Source organism: Rhipicephalus microplus, chromosome 5 (assembly GCF_043290135.1).
Source record: "Rhipicephalus microplus isolate Deutch F79 chromosome 5, USDA_Rmic, whole genome shotgun sequence".
NCBI lineage: Eukaryota > Metazoa > Arthropoda > Arachnida > Ixodida > Ixodidae > Rhipicephalus > Rhipicephalus microplus.
The window spans coordinates 184,556,493-184,574,288 of record NC_134704.1 but is presented as its reverse complement, the minus strand read 5'-3'; the positions used below and the strand labels follow the sequence as shown (position 1 = coordinate 184,574,288).

General features: G+C 42.2%; 1 long non-coding RNA gene across 1 annotated transcript; it reads right to left on the bottom strand.

Moving 5' to 3' along the window:
• Positions 1-13,102: 13,102 nt before the first annotated feature.
• On the bottom strand, positions 13,103-14,749 carry LOC142817449 (uncharacterized). Its single transcript, XR_012895240.1, has 2 exons — positions 14,156-14,749; positions 13,103-13,981 (listed from the first exon to the last, which is right to left on the bottom strand). It is a non-coding gene; the product is annotated as an uncharacterized LOC142817449 (long non-coding RNA).
• Between the last annotated feature and the right edge of the window lie 3,047 nt (positions 14,750-17,796).

Below are 17,796 nucleotides of genomic sequence, written 5' to 3'. Positions count from 1 at the left end.
AAGCTGTAGCTACCCGTGATGACAACAAGGTGCTGTCATCAGTTCCACAACTACCCGCCAGCACCTCGCTGAGTACAACAGGGCAGATAGCTGCATCCAGAAGGGTGCTGGTTCAAGACCTGTCGCCCACTCCTACTCCTGGCATTTTCTACGAGCCCAGTCTACGCCCTAATGTGAACACCACCCCTCACCCGACCCTTGGCCCCACCTCTACCCTCCATTCTAGCTCCATTCTAGCTCCCACTCGTGGTTCTTCCCCTGCCCCTCTACTTCGCTTTTCCTCGGGCCCCGCCACTGGCGCCTCCTCTGACCCCACCACTGGCATCTCGCGAGGCCCCACCCATGGCCCCACCCCTGGCCTTTTCACCACTATTGCAAAGTGGTATATGCGTACACCACCTGGGATATCCTTCAGAAATCGCACATTTCAGTTTACTACTGTTCGAACACTGTAAAGTGGCCTTGTTCATCCACAAGCTTCTGGCAAAGTATGACTAATTTGTGGCACAAAAGTCACCAATGTCAGTTTGTATTTGATAAACAAAATGCAACTAGCCAGACATTTCAATTAAGATAAACTAAAAGCTAGAACCATTACTCTCACATTTTGAGTTGTTCCCTAACTATTCACGACTGCATGTACAAGGAGTGCAACTAAATTATATGTATAGATGCTGTATTTTATCTGTAACCAACCTATTACAGTGACCTGTGTGATACTGCTTTTACTAACACATTGTCAATGAATTACTTTAACCCATCTAGCATAGTCGTGTTCTTTCTTTCCTTTTGGCCTTCATATTTTATTCTTGACCTCTTCCACCTATTCAACGCATGTGTATTCTTGTCTGATTCCAGCAGAGAATGAAAATCATGACCCAATATTATTGTGGCAGTGAGCTAGTATTCAAAACAAAGAAATAATTGTAGATACTGAACACGTGCACAGGAAGAAGTAGCTACACTATGATCATTGTCATGAGCGAAATGACGTCTTGCCTAAGCCTTGTCGAGAGCATCTAAGTTTGGCCTTAGAGTAATTGACGATCATAGGTGGTACATCCAGTGAGCTAAAACTTTGGGAACACTCATGATTGTTTGTTACGGTACCTGTTCTTTCTAATGCAATGAAAAACTACCCATTCAGTGCTCGATCATCGAATAACAATATAAATGCTCTTAGACATTTATAATCAGAAGTTTTAAATCTGTCTCGACTGCGAAGCCGTACGCTTAAGAAGTGCTTCGAACAGTGGGAAGTGACCATGACAGCAGTGAATGATCTGTCTTGTGTTGTGCATACACCATTGCTCGTCATCTTCCACCAGTTGCTCTGAAGGCAGTGAGGCAGTCAAGCTTAGGGCAATCTACTTTTAGAACCTCGTAAGCAGCGTGAAATACAATCAAGATGAATGATATTGTGAGCTTGTAGCTACTTCACCTGTTCCCAATCATGATCACACGTTTTTTTCTTCATAATCATAGCTTGTAAAGACTCATTCATATGTTGTTCGCTATCTCCGATGCGTCTGCTTTTCTACATCTTCAAGGCGATGGAGGCGGAAAGGTTGTAGACCCGTGTGCTCAGATTTTGGTGGACGTTAAAGAAGCCCAGGTGGTTTAAATTTCTGGAGCTCTCAACTATGGCGTCTCTCATAATTATATTGTGGTTTTGGGATGTCAAACCACCCACATCGGTCAATCACATCTTAGAAGCGTTGTCACGCGCGACCTTCTTTGACTTTTTAGCATCCAGTTCGGCTAACTTCTGTGACCGGTATAATTCGAGAGTTTTTAATTCTTCAGTCGTTTAATTCTTCAGTCGGTCGCGCGTGACAACTTAGGAAAAAAAGGAATGCTCCCGACGAGGAAACATTCCAACTACAGCTGAAATGTGCCAGCCCGAGCTGGAAAGTAAATCTTCTGGACAGGATAACATTATAAACTTGTCATGTTACGATCTATCAATTGAGGAACGTAGTGTGTTATCTCGAGGACTTATTTTTTGCCCTGCAACAGAAGGCTATAGTGAATTTCAGTTGGTGAAGGATCTTCACAATTTCGAACGTAACATGCGCCTCCGTTTGTACTTTTATGATCGGTCCTCGGTTCACAATACCGATAGCTCATCATTGCCATCTTACAAGCATTGGACACCCCCCTCCCAAAGAGACAAATGTCTGGACCTTTATATCAGAGCTGTACAACGCGATGTCATGCAGGCATATAAAGAACGTACACCATTGCACCGCAATCTTACTGACAGAGAGCAACAAGCAATTGAATCCCTCGCTAGTCGTAATGACATAATTATAAAACCTGCAGATAAAGGAGGCGCCATTGTTGTAATGGACACAAGCAAATATATCAGCGAAGGCCATAGGCAGCTCAGTGATGCATCATATTACAAGCGGCAAGATCATGACCCAACAAACGAGTTCAAAGATGTTGTTCGTGATACTTTGACTGCGCTCTTTAATAATAAAGAAATGAGCTATAGCACTCTGAAATCCCCAATACCGTTGAGCCCAGTAGCTGGCAGGTTTTACCTTCTTCCCAAAATTCATAAGAGAGATAATCCCGGTAGACCGATAATTTCTGGTATTGGAACAGTGACTGAGAACCTTTCCCGTTATGTAGACAGCCTCATCAACACCATTCTGTCTAGCTTTTCTTCTTACATTAAAGATACCAATCCCTTTCTATCAGATATTGGTGACCTACAGGTTCCTCAAAATTCGTTTCTCGTTACGTTAGATGTCACGTCACTATATACTAATATCCCTCACTCAGATGGCATCGAGGCAGTTATCTGCGCGTACAACGATTGCGACGCCAACAAACCAGTTTCTGCATCTACGTTAGCTACGTTGCTTAAGCTCATTCTTGAACTTAACAATTTCGAATTTGATGGGACGCATTATGTTCAAGTTAGCGGTACATCTATGGGCACAAGAATCGGACCAAACTACGCTAACATATTTATGGGACTCCTTGAAAACAAATTTCTTGCAAATTGTGAATATAAGCCATTTTACTATAAGCGGTTCATTGACGACATTTTCCTAATCTGGCACCATAGTGAATCGCAACTTCTTTCTTTCATAGCAGATCTTAACAACGCCCATCCGGCGATTTCTTTTTCGCACTCATATTCACCTGTGAACATAAACTTCCTTGATGTCATGGTCACTCTACGTAACGGGAAGCTGATAACTAATCTTTACAGAAAACCCACGGATAGGCAGCAATATCTTCACTTTAGCAGTAGTCACGTGAAACACAACAAAACTAGTATTCCCTACAGCCAAGCAGTCCGTTTTAAAAGAATATGCTCTGATAGCAGCGAATTTTCCCGCCACTGCGAACAACTTAGGAGCGCGCTCGAAAAACAGAGCTATCCGGCCAACATAATCACAGACGCCATCAAACGTGCCGTAAAGCTTGACCGTTCAGACTTGCTGAGTACTAACAAAAGACCCAAAGACTGTTCGCGGACTAATCTAATTTTGACACATGCGGCCTCAGCTCCAAATGTGAACCATATCTTAAAGAAACATTTCAACATATTAATACAGAGCGAGCGGCTCAAAGGAATCTTTACAGAACAACCACGCGTGGTCTACCGGCGGTCGCGGAAGCTTCGTGATTTACTAACCTCATCTAAAACCACGTGTTCACATCATGAAGGCTGTCATCCCTGCAACAAACCACGTTGAAAAGTGTGCGCGCACATGACGACATCTAAAACAGTTTTAAGTACATCGTCCAGTTTTTCTTTAAAGATAAATGGGAACTACACGTGTGATAGTATAAACGTCATCTATCTTCTCGAGTGTTCAACATGCGGAGCTCAGTACATAGGTCAAACAGAGACAAGTTTCAGAATTCGTTTTAATAATCACCGTGCACATGCCGTAAGCCTCCCTAATCTACCGCTGTCGAAGCACGTCAGTATGCCTGGCCATGGTTTCGACAAAATTAGGGCCACTATTATTCAGTCCGCTTTCAAGACAAATCACGATAGGGAAGTGAGGGAATCCTTCTTGATCCATAAATTTAACACCATTCGTTCAGGTATCAATGAAAACGTAGGAAAGCTCACCTGCCTCGCACTATAACAACACGACTTCTTAGATTAGTAAAATATTTTAGTGTATATTAGAATGTATATTAGTCAACCGTGGTTTCATTACTTCAAAGCTCTTTTGCATGTCCTGCCAATTATACTGTGCCCCGCGTGTCGATGCGCAAGGAAATTTGAGACTTGTATATTCATGCACCTGTCACATGTCAGTCATATCAACACAAGGTTCTCACAGATTACCATTTTTTTACTTTGATTGTCCTACCTGCTATACCGAGAGTTCATCACGTGAGCCTATAAAAGCGGCTGCATTTTATCATACCTACTTACTCTGACGAAGGCCGTGCCACGGCCGAAACGTTAGTAAATACGATCCTTTTCTTATGTGCAGCTGCAAGTTTACTCAATATAGAAAATACCCGGACCTGTCGTGCCTTCCTTATATATATATATATATATATATATATATATATATATATATATATATATATATATATATATATATATATATATATATATATATATATATATATACATATATATGTATATATATATATATATACATATATATATATATATATATATATATAAGTTAATGAGATCTAACAGACAGTAATGCCAAGGAATGTACAGGGGAAGTTATTAGAACCAATGGAATGCGCCACATATACGCATATTGCGCATATGCGGCACTCATTTATTCGCCACATATGCGCATAAAAGAGTGTTTCACATTCGTCACTTGGCTTATAGATGGCGCTGACTGACACTCCTACTTCTAAATTCACATATAAACCCAAAAAAGTGAATGGAGGGAAGGCCGCTGTGATAGCTCAGTGGTTAGAACATCGAACGCGTTATTCGAAGGTCGTAGGTTCAATTCTTGCTCAAGGCTGGTTATTTTTTTCACCCACTTTTCTTTCTTATTTACATTCCATTAGTTCTAATAACTACCCCTGTACATTCCTTGTCATTACTGTCTGTTAGACCTCATTATTATTGTGTTAAAACACGGAAAAACGAGCCCTGAGATATACAGTTCTTTTCCATATATATATATATATATATATATATATATATATATATATATATATATATATATATATATATATATATATATATATATATATATATATATATATATATATATATATATATATATATATACAGGATGGCCCACATAACTTGAGCCAAGAGCCACTTAAGAGGAGAATTGAACCAAACGCATACTGCTCGTACTAGCCTCCAGGTACTCAGCCTATTTTTATTTCTCCCCATACTGATTATTTATACAATTTATAACCCATCTTTAATTATGGACTTGAAACCCGAAGTATGAACACTGAAATGTAGAGCACTTTCGGGAACCATCGACTAAATTGTTTTTTGTACGATACGTCTCGCGCTGTTTTTTTTTCCTCGTTGTAAAGAAAGCCCGAGAAATGTGAAGAGAAGTATTGTGACGGACCACGAGCGCACTGCTATTATGCTGCTATAAGTTTTCCTTACAACGCAAAAAAATTAACAGCGCTAGAAATATCGTGCAGGAAACAATTTAGATGGTGGTTTCTGAAAGTGATCTACATCTCAGTGTTCATATTTTGGGTTTCAACACCATAACTAAAAAATAGGCAAAACAGAATCGTAATTATTTGTATGGGGTGAAAGAAGAAATAGTCTGAGTACTCACAGGCTAGTGCGAGTAATACGCGTATGATTCAATTCACCACTGAAGTGTCTTTCATTTTCAAATTTTTTCCTCAAGTTATGTGGGATGCCCATATATTACATGCATACACAGTTTTTTTATTTATTTTATTTTATTTTTAATTTAGTACATACTGCAGTCCGTAGACCAAGCGAGAGGAGATGAAAAAAGGGGACACAGTGGAAACAAACGGGACACGTTTCTACAACGAAATTTTCTTACTATCCTACGCAATAGCTTAAAAACAAGTACATCCTAAACAGAGTGAAATAATTAAAAACTATTAAAAAGAAAAAAGTGCACAAATTGCTTGAAACAGTCTTACAAAAAGAAGTAACGGACTTATGTTATGATGTTATATAGCATAGTGTCAATAATGTTGGCTAAGCAAAAAAATTCATGAATCTTTCAACGTCAATAATGCCATGTTCAGGAAAAGCATCAGTAGGCAATATATTGCATTCGGTAACGATTCGTGCAAAGAAGGAGTGTTTGAAAAGGTTATTACGTGCAAAGTATGGAGTCGGATCGTGTTTGTGATTATGTCTAGTTTGCCTAGAAGAAAACGGAGATAGGTATTCATGACGGCCAATATTAAACTGACGATTTCAAAGCACGAAAAAAAAACTTGAGCCTGGCGATAGCTCTACGCTGTTTCAAAGGTGGAATGTTGTTCCTAGCCATAATTGATACGGGTGAATCAAGATTGTTATAGTCATTATAAATGAATCTCACCGCCCTCCTCTGGCCCATTTATGTTTATCTATTTCTTTTTTAAAATATGGGTCCCAGGCCACGCAAGTGTACTCAAGACGGGGTCGTATAAATGCACTGCGTGCAAAAAGCTTAGTTTGTGTCTTAGAAACCCTAGTTTTTTACAGGCGAAGGAACAGGCGTCGTCAATAAGGTTGCTCCACGACAGCCGATTGGTAATCTTTACTCCTAAGTATATAAATTTGTTCACTTCGATCAAGGGATCAATATTTAGGGTGTGCCGTGACGTTAAAGGCCTAAATTTATTTAAAATTCGTATAAACACTGATTTATTAATATTTAACTCTATCGACCAAGTATTGCACCAATCGGAGAGAGAATTTAGGTTGTTCTGTGAGCACTCTTGGTCCCTTTTACTTTTATTTGCCTTGTAAAGAATGCAATCATCTGCAAAAAGTTTTAGGCTTATGGCAGAGGTATCAACTGATGAAATTATATTATTGATAAAGATAAGAAGCAAGGCAAGGCCTAAGACGCTGCCCTGGAGAACTCCTGAGGGTACAGGCAAAATTACAAAGCTGCAGCCTTCGATCTGAACCAACTGCTTCCGGCTGGTGAGGTAAGAGCGAATCCACTGAATTATGTTATTAGGTAGACCAACGTTTGAAAGTTTCGTGAGTAGTTTACCGTGACACACACAGTCGAACGCTTTTCTAAAGTATAAGAATATGGCGTCTATTTGGTCGCCTTTATCAAGTGCTATTGCGAAGTCATAAATAGTGGTGACGAGTTGGGTGGTAGTCGAGAGGCCTTTCCTAAAACTATGCTGAAAAGGCGTCAGAATATTTTTTTCTTCAAGAAATGGCTTTCTCTGGTACGTGGTGATGTGCTCAAGAAGTCTACATGGACCGGAAGGTAATGATATAGGGCGGTAGTTTTCAACAATCCGGTGATCATCTTTTTTTAAAAACAGGAATAACACGCGCCATACGCCAGTCACCGGAAAGACATGAATCGCGAAAATAAAGGTGAAAACAATGATTAAAAACATGTGTGACAGGTTCAGCGTAATGGTGCAGAAATACGTTTGGTACACCATCTGGACCATCATACGATCTAGTCTTACATTAAGTAACAATGAACGGACACCTTCGACAGTTATAAAATCGGCTAATATAGTAGGAAGAGAACTCATTATTTAGGTCAGCATGATTTTCACCAGTGAATACACAGTGAAAATATTGATTGAATTGCTTGCAATTTTGGTTGGATCGTTAAAAATACACCCGTTTGCTGATATCTCAATTGGCGATTTGGTCGTATTACTCAAGTACCGCCAGAATATGTCCTGGTTAGTTTTAAAAAAGTTAGGTAGTGAATAGTTGAAGTACCTCGCCCTAGCTTCGCTTAGCCGAGTTGCAAGCTGGGCTTTCAATGAGATAAATCTGCAGTGCTTTTACTATTTTTTAGCACGTTTCCGCTTGCGCTGCAAGTGTGTGAGTCTCTCATGATCCATGTTTTTTTTTTCGTTTTTTCTAACATGTTTGCTTGGCACAAACTTATCAATGCAGTAGTGTATGACAGTTTTTATTTGATCCCAAGTGGTCGACACAATAGCTGAAAGATTATCTCATAAGAACCACAGATAATCCAAAATAGCCTGGTCGTACACCTTCGAGTAATCCCTAATAAGCTGTTTGGTCCCCTTTTGGTGTACATTTTTTATGCCAATACTGAAGAATCGAAACACTGCTTTATGGTCGGAGATGCCATCTTCAATATAAATTGTGTATTTGCGTACATGGTAATTAAGAAATATTAGGTTGAGTATAGAACGGGCGTTTCCAGCCTTTCTGAAGCATTCGTTAACCATCTGTACAAGATCACACATCAGGGCAATGTCAGCGAGAGGGTTCAACGTATTTACATCAGAGCCGTAGCCGGGAACGTGCCTGTAACCACTCGGCAAGTTAGAATCACCTGCAAGAATCAAACAATCATTTTTGAATGCGCACATGTGGTCCTACAGCTTAGTCAGACAATCGTGTGTTCGAGAGGGTTAAAGAGGTGTTGAAATGGTTAAAGAAGGAAAGAAAGAGTGCTTACTCCAAATTATTGAATAAATGCAACATAGGAACACGTGAGTGTATTTATGAAAACAGAACTGTCTCCTAGGGTTCGGAGGCGAAGGTTCACAAGTGATCTTCACGCAAAGCGGCAGGCACGAAAGAGAAATTGTGCCGATCAAAGGCCGCGCAATCCACGCGCTGCATTTGTTGCGTGAAGTAGCGAGCCCCATCCAGCAGCAAAGAACGCCCGTGCTCTTTTTTCGTCGTTCCTTGCGGTGTCCCTAAAACTAAATTAGGACATTCACTCAGGTAGGCCTTCATATGTGACTTCAATTTCGAGAAGGCTTCTTCTATGGGGTGAAAGAAGGAACTGTACGCTGGTATGCGCTCAATAGATGCACGCAGTTAGCCAAAGCCGCCTGTTGTGCTTTAGCGTGAGCAGGTGCATTGTCAAAAAGGAATACAGCTTCCGTGTTTGGCTCATCGCGTTCTACGCGGGCCGAAACATCGCTGAGGAAGTCATTAAAAACAACCCAATGAACTTTGTCAACCACGGTCCAGTAAATAACTTTGTTTGCGGACTTGCATTCTGCAATGCTCAAGTTCACTCCCTTTGTAATTGTGGTCATGTGCACAACTGGTTGCCCTTTAGCTGCCCTGCCGAAGTTCCTGGAACACCATATATTGAAGTTAGTCTAGTCCAAATAGAAGCGACAAACACGCAGTTCATCAGACTGCAGGCATTGGGCGTACAACAAGCGGCTGGGCTTGACATCATCCCGGTTGCAATCTGTGGGCCTCTGCGTCATTAGTTTCATCGAGCAGCAGTGGGCATCCAAAAAGTGATCGACTACGCTTACACTGATTGTTACTCTTGACCTTTCTTCCTCCTGGGCCTCCTTTATCTGACCTAATGTAAATGTACAATTTTTATCGAGAATTCGTCTCAAAGTAATAACGGCTTCATCTCCTCTTTGAACCCCCCTCATACTTTATGCTTCTTTATCGGTAGCGGCAATCAATCTTGCTGTTCTTATTTTGAAGCCTAGAGCATCGGCTAGGTGCTTTGGGTCACCACCATGCCTGTAGACGCCCACAATCCTAGCCCTGTCGACCATCGATACTCTGCAGTTTTTTCGACGAGGTTCGTCGGGGTTCTTAAAGTGTGGTCCTCATTTGCGTCCAGCCATGACTTGAAGCAAAGCTCTCTTGTCATTTGCAAATGTGTCCCTACGAAAACACACGTCTTTCAAGCAAACACGCTTCAGCAACACTAAGCGTCGTCTGTTACTTGAAAACTGGAGTATCTCCTTTGATGCTTTTACAAAAACCCAATTCTACTTGAACCCAATTCAATGCAAGTTTCGTTTTAAAGTGGTTATTTCTGACTTCAAGAACAAATAAGTATCATCTGTCGATCACTGTTGTTCTCATTGGGCTGAGCAGACGACTGCGAAAGCTTCGGCGAATAAGTACCGAATTTTCGTCTGCTGAGCAAACGACACAAATCTATGCATACGCGATGGTGTACATAGTTGGCCAAAATAATACAGTAGCGATGAAGCATAGACTAACATTGATTCTATGATAAAATAGATTTATACCCGTAAACGTAATTAATACACTGTTTTCTTAATTTTGAAGCTATGGTACCAAAACTTTAGGGGGAGTAGCACTGCGCACTTCATTTCATAAGTGCTAGCATGTATAAGCGAAGGAAAAGTTCCTCTTGTGACTTCATGTTCACAATATTCTGATATTTACACTATATAAAGTGGTAGGCTACGTGGTTTGGGGTGCATGAATTCAACTGACTGGCACCTGAACTAATGTCAATGACAATTGACTTAATTATGGCGGATAGATTAAATTGCTTGGCGCTAAGAATATTTCAATGACATGTGAATAATTTTAGCTTGGATTACACCTGGATTAAAGTGAGCGGGAAAACCTGTAGTATGGCGTAAAAATCAAATGAAACTGGAAAAGCTAAGCGCCACATTTTGGACTAGCTACAGCCTCATATGAGTGTTGGCAAACAAGCAGCATATAATAGGTATGATATAAAAGCAATCCTGCTCAATTTCACATTTCACCGCACTAGCTTGCATGTCTGGCTGAGAAAAAAAGCCAAATGGCCTATATGGCCAACATGACAGTTCTGTCGCACATGGGATCAGAGCCGATAAAGCTGCATACTGGTAGCGCACTGAGATGGAAGTACACTGATACTCTCTAAGGACTTATGAGTTTGTCAAAGAGTAAAAGTTTGTCACTTTCATTCTCTCAGTGACATTTTGGAGCTGATTTGGAGAAATTACTAACAAAAATTACTGTTTGGAGCAGCATGGAGCAACATTTTTTTTTGAGCAATTGGAGCAGTACTTCTATTAATGCTTCATGAAACCACGCTTTAGCTGTGTGCAGTGTCTCTGTATATATGCCACAAACTGCTCGCCCTGCACCATTCATATTGAGCAGCCTTGCTTCATACACTCCACTAGATCAAATATTTGATTATATAAGAAGCCAATTCCTCAAATTTGAGTTACAGTGCATAGAAAAAGTTTAAGATGACACTTTCTATAACAGAGATATAATATGCTGGTGTCATGGAGGCAAACAATTACATGCACAGCTGTGCCATCTGTCGGAAATCCGGTACTCTCAGATCACCGGATGGCTTGGGTGAATAAAAACGTTTTCAATAAGTTTAGAAACATTTTTCCAAAAAGAACACATGTACTAAAGTTCGTCGCACGCGGTACACACACCATCTGTCAAACATGCACTCAGGTGCACACAATCTAATAGTGGCACGCATGAGCACACACTACTGAGAAAATCCCCCACCAGTCTCGCTTCTGCCCACTGTATGCTGATTGTCGGACACACGAGAAGTGCTGCTAGCTACTGCACAACAAGAGAGCTAAACAGTCCTCCACAATTAAGGAGCGATCACAGTGCATGGTTGCCGACCCGAACGTAGAAGCGTTGATCTCCGCCGAGCTGGTCACATTCCAATGAAGGCAAAATTTCAGAGGCACTTGTACTGTCCAGTGTCGGTGCACGTTAAGGAACGCCCAGTGGTCAAAATTTCTAGAGCTCTCCTCTACAAAATACCGTATACCTGGTGAATCAGGAACACAGAATACCAGGTAATATATTATTAATATTAAGAAATAGTCTACACACTTATTCGGAGCCTCTCATAATCATATGCTGGTTCTAGGACTTTAAACTACACATATCAATCATCATTACACACTGAGTCACACCTCAAGTATTCCTGCAGGTCAGGTGCTCAGAGGCCAAAAAATATTCCTGTATGACTTCTGTACAGACATTTGTGGCAATTTGTGAGAATGCTACCAAAAGGATACATTTGGTCAACGTTCTGCAGCAGGAGTTTGATTCTTTTTGAAATCTGAAAAAGCGAACTCGGCCAAAGTCTTTACAAATCTCCACTCGATCACCTGACGAACAGTGCTCATGTACCTATTGAAAAGTGCATGTGATCGTGTGAGGATGGCTCCAGGATATGTAAGGCCTCATTGGAAGAAGGCGCAACGGGTATGTAGGCCCACCATATATCCCATACGAGTAGCCCTGCGATAATCTTTCCAGCTTCTCGCAGAGTCCACCAAGGCGTAAGATGCAAAGAAGGGAGAAAAAGTACTTCCTTGAAATTCATTTCTTTTTTGACATGCCATTTTCAGTGTCACGTTGGAGTGATGTGTAGAAAATAATTAATTTTAGATTATCCTATGTGGTGCAGGTGGCTTCCTTTCATACACACACATGCACACACACAGAAAAAAAAAGATCTGTTTGGGCCTTGCAGATAACCAGGCTCTAGGCACTAAAACAAAACTTTACGCTACTTTATGGTAATTGTACCAAACAGTTCCACTATGGAAGTCTAAAGAAATGGAGCACATAACTAACAAAATTTACTTCTACCTTATAGCCTAAAAAACAGGGCTCTAATTTACCTATTTAGGTGTGCATTTATTGAACAAGTACTTGTTGACGTGGCACACTTGGCAGAATTTAAGGTACAGCAAGGTACAACGCAAACTTCGTGTGAATTATTTTAACAGCACATGTGAAAGGAAAGCTTTCCATTATCACGCAGAGATTGGGAACTGCCAGGTTTAAGCAGCCATGGACTATATGTCTGGTCACCAGTGCCATTAGAGGTGGCACAAACATTTGATCTGAAAATTGTCCACAAAATGAATATTTGCTGGTAGCAAGCCATGTTAGCGGGACCATCCTTAATGTTTCAACGTGTTGGCTTATGTTGGCAAAGCCTTTCAGCAAAGTATCATTGGGAAAAACATGCTGAGCATCAAACTTGTGGTTAAGGTAGCATGAACTAATGGCACAGGTCCTAAGCGGAAATTCAGCCTTTGGGATGTTTTAGTTACACTTGTTTCTCACTAAACACCTTTCAATTGATCTAACACTACCGCCACTTAGCACTGGAAGAAAAAAAAATGGAAACAAGGGAAGTGGACATAGCACTTTCACATCTCCTCTTTACTTCATTTTTTGTCGATTTGCACTTTGTGACAATAGTGTTTGGTCAATAGAAAGTAAGAACCAACTAGCCCAACAGACACAATACTTGCCAGCTACTTTACTAAAATTAACTGTCATGGGCTCGCCACAGTCTTTGTACTCACTCAATGAAGCATTCTTATGGACTAACTATGCTAACACAGTAATACGCAATACGGCGACACAGCAGCCTCAAATACTGTCGTTTGTGCGCCAGCTTTTTCATGTTTGACAGTGCAACAGCTCGTCAAAATAAATATGGCAAAAAAGATCCAAGAGGCTATAACACGGGATGTGTTAATAACATGCCAATTCACTGCTTCGGTCACTAACGCATTCTAATAAATGACGCATGTCTCAGTCTTATTTCCATATTTAGGTACTAGAAAAGCATTAAAAATTTGTTGTACTAGTGACACACAATACCTTCTGATCATAATTGGGTATAACCTGAATGGAATTTCCTGAACATGAATCGTTTTGTTACGCCAGTGACAGAAGAGAGCAAATCGATCGTGAGGAGTACGATCTCGTTCATGCTTAACTGCAATCAGCAGGATTCACTTTGACACTCGTATTAGTAACTATAATACTTTAACAAACACCATGATAAATGAAGGCACACTGACCGGCATCATGCTTGTGCCCTGCCTATGGCCCATCAAGCTGGCACACAATTCCGTTTGCACACATGGCCGAATGATACACTACAGAGTGCTGCCTTTTGTGGCCTGAAAAGTCTATCCGCTGGTTGACTGTAGGGCGGCAAATGGGCCTTGCCGTGCTGTCAGTGAAGCCCCAGCAGTTGTGCAAGGATGCATATCTGTTCTACACAGCCTGCGAAGACAAAAAGAACGTACAGAAAAATCTTGCATATGACAGAAGTACTAAAATTGCGCAGCATTGTTAAAAAATGAATAACTTGACAGCCTTCATAAAGATCAAGAGCTATAGAGAAAGGCTAGAACGTGCGTGCACTAAAATTATACAATGAAAAATTTACGTGCTTACTTCGGAGTACTGCTCCAGGTCACTCTAGCTCAGCCAGCTGTGGTTGTTGACATCCGCAAGCAGGTGTCCGAAGGTGCTGTCGATGTGGTCGAAACACTGGCTGACTATACAAGATAGCGCCGATGAGTGACTGCTGAAAAGGCTCCAAGTCCCACCATCTATTGGGGTACGCGAGCCTGCGCCACCCCATCAAAAGGCTTCTACTCCTGATACGGTGACGCCTTTGCTGCTCTGAATTATCGGGATCTTCAAGGCCTCCGTCAGCACTTGCAGGTCTTCCTTGCAGGAGTGGAATTGCGCCCGAAAGGTCTTCTCATCCTTTTTGTTTGTCTATATGACCACCACTCATTTACAAATTCTTTTTCCAGGTTCGCGGTAACCGGGGAGTAAATCCTCCATCTCCGTCCAAGGGAGATCAAGGTAGAGCAGCTGGTCGCAGAGCCCGCTGCAACGCCACCAACGCAACGGCGGCTTAACTTTCAGAGGAACAGACGACGCCGATATTTAAAAGTACTATTCGTGTACATCGTCGTTACACGTTGTTCCGTTATCGCACTTGTCGGGCTGTGACCGGCCGTCTGGATTGCTTGGCATCGGCGGTACCAGCTTCAGTCGCAACTGCGGCACATACAAAAAAGTTTTTCCTCCGTGTTGAAAGCTGTCAGAATGACTAAAAAAATTATTGAAAGTAATGCACTTCAATTCACTACGTAAGTTAAGTTTAACACTTTAAATCGTAACAATAACTAAAGTATACTTACGTGACCAGACGCTATGGCACTGCGAGCACGTATGACCTTCGTGCGGCTCGCCTTTGCGTGCGCGTCGCCATGGCGCCAACTATAAGGCATTCCGGGTGGGTATAACGCCACGTGCTCCCGAGCCCGCAGCGCCCCAGGAGAATGCGCACCCAGCTCTAAAACTCTCTAATGAATAAAGGTCACGCCGGGCCTATATGAGCGGCTATATATGGAATACACGTGACCATTTACAATAGTTACATAGCATATCTCAGTGCCTCGAAGCACGTTTACCAGACAGCACAAAAAACAAAATAAAATAAAATTACATGACTATAAACACGCACGGCGCCAATTCAAACCGAGCAGCAAAGTATGCATAATTCCTCATGAGAACACAAATGTAGAAGAATAATTTCTTGAATGACCAAGATAAGAATTAAGTGAATAAGGAGAAAAAACTGAAAAAAATTGAAAAATATATGTACAATAACCCGATACAAGAATGTTCAAAGGTATGAGTTACGTAGACGAGAAGCATTATGTACGCAATAATACGCAAAGAGAAGAACTAGCACAGCAAACACACACGAGCTATTGATAAAATGTATTAATGACCTTAGGCAACATTCAAGTAAGTGTTCCCGAGCTTTCATTCATTTTGTCCGAGAGAGTTTCGACTTTATGATTTAGGAATGAGTCTCTAACTTCGCGATCATGATGTGTCTTGAAACCTCATTCCACTGCACCATTGCATACACACACACACATATATATATATATATATATATATATATATATATATATATATATATATATATATATATATATATATGTGTGTGTGTGTGTGTGTGTGTGTGTGTGTGTGTGTGTGTGTGTGTGCGTGTGCGTGTGTGCGTGTGCGTGCGTGTGCGTGCGCGTGCGTGTGCGTGCGCGTGCGTGTGCGTGCGCGTGCGTGTGCGTGCGTGTGCGTGCGTGTGCGTGCGTGCGTGTGCGTGCGCGTGCGTGCGTGCGCGCGTGCGTGCGTGCTTGTGTGCGTGCGTGCTTGTGTGCGTGCGCGCGTGCGCGCGTGTGCGTGCGCGTGTGCGCGTGTGCGCGTGTGCGCGTGTGCGTGTGCGCGTGTGCGTGTGCAGAGGAATAACTTCGGTTCCTGCAAGGGTATAAGTACGAAGTAGATGCGCTATTACACAGCAACTCTTTATTCAGCCGGCGTTTTGACGGCAGCCCCGTCTTGTTCAAAGCATAATAATAGTTGCACATTTTACGTGTCTTCCTATACCTAGTTCAGACATAAGGAAAGGAGACAAAAAAAGTGTCCAATAAAAACGGGGGAATTGGCATAAAAAGAAATCTAGGAGAAGCAAGAAAAACACGACAGGATTAAGCAGGGACGGCAATTCAAGAGAGTAAAATGAGCGTTAGCGAGCCATGCCATCATTGTCAGCAATACCCTGCTTGCACCCAACCTCCCCCAAGTGCACAATGTAACGTCAATTTTAGTATTGCACCTTCCGGTGCAATACACTGGGAGCTTGGCCATCTTAAAAGTTAGTGACACATCGGTGGGGAGAAACTTACACGCTTCAAATGCATGTTCGTGGCGTCGGAAGATATGAAAAAGCCGGTAACTGGCACCACCATCAATATTGTTGCGGGGAAGATTTATTCGTCGACAGCGGGTTTCGCTAACGCTGTACAGAGCGCACTGTCATGCAGGCCATTGGGGGAGATCGAGAGTCCAACCCACAACAAGCGAATTGTTGTCTTGCTCCTTTAGGATATCATGTCAGCGCTCGTGCTGGAGCGACAATTCCGTACACATATCATAACCCACGCCAGTAAGGCACCCTCTCGGTGCCTCTTAAATGAGTGAGTCTGGCGTTGTAGGGCTTAAGACGAGAAACATTGACTGTTTCCGTTCTGAATGTAGCCGCTGATGAGTTTATGGTAGCGGAAATCTCATAGGTCACAGGTGTGACCTGACGTAGGACGCGGTAGGGCCCGACGTATCGCGATAGTAGTTTCTCGCAGAGACCAACACGTCGAGATGGGAGCCACAGGAGAATAAGAGAGCCCGCTGAAAAGATGACATCCCTATGTAGATGGTCGTAAAGAGACTTTTGTGCTGTCTGCGATGACGATAACCGTGTCACCAAGGCAATGTCTCACGGAAAACTTTTCCTTTGTCAAAGAGAGCTGTATTTCTTTCTTTGCCAGATGCTTTTATTAAAGGCACTTTTTAATGATTTTTCTCAAGGAGGGAGTCTCGAGGAAGAATGAGTGTCCGAGGACAAAAAGCTGCATCTGGTCGGTCACTGGGCGCCCCACCCGCCAAAACAGGCAATGCGCCGTGCTCCCGACCAGGCTGCATAAATTATGTGCCTTTCTCCTCTTCTAACCACTACCACCACCACCCGAAACGAGCGAGCCACCGCTTGCGTCCTCCGGGGCAATCGGGGAGCGACATTTGAGCACGTGTTTGCGCGTCAAGGCTGTTTTAGAGAATGTGCCCGTTTAAAAAATCTGCTACAGTTTTGTTGCAAGGTAAGCTTCACGCGACCATGAAAACTCGTGTTGGGCTTGGTTATCCTCGGCTTGCCTGATTGGTCCGCGCGCCCGTAGATGCTGGAAAACCCTATTTAAGCAGCAAACCGGGCCCACTTGGAGTGAGTGGAGTTGGGGTCAACAGCGTATCTCACCACCGGAGACCAGTTATGCAAGCCGAGGGGTACGCCATCATTTTTCGTGTTTTGTATTTGTGCCTTAGTTCATTGAGTAAATTTGAGTTGTATTAGGTAAATAAACACCCAATAAGTGCATCTCTAAATCAATGTGTCGACTTGTCATCACTTGCCTGCGCGGAATTGCTCCCACACTTCTTCGTCTGGATGGGCATAGGTT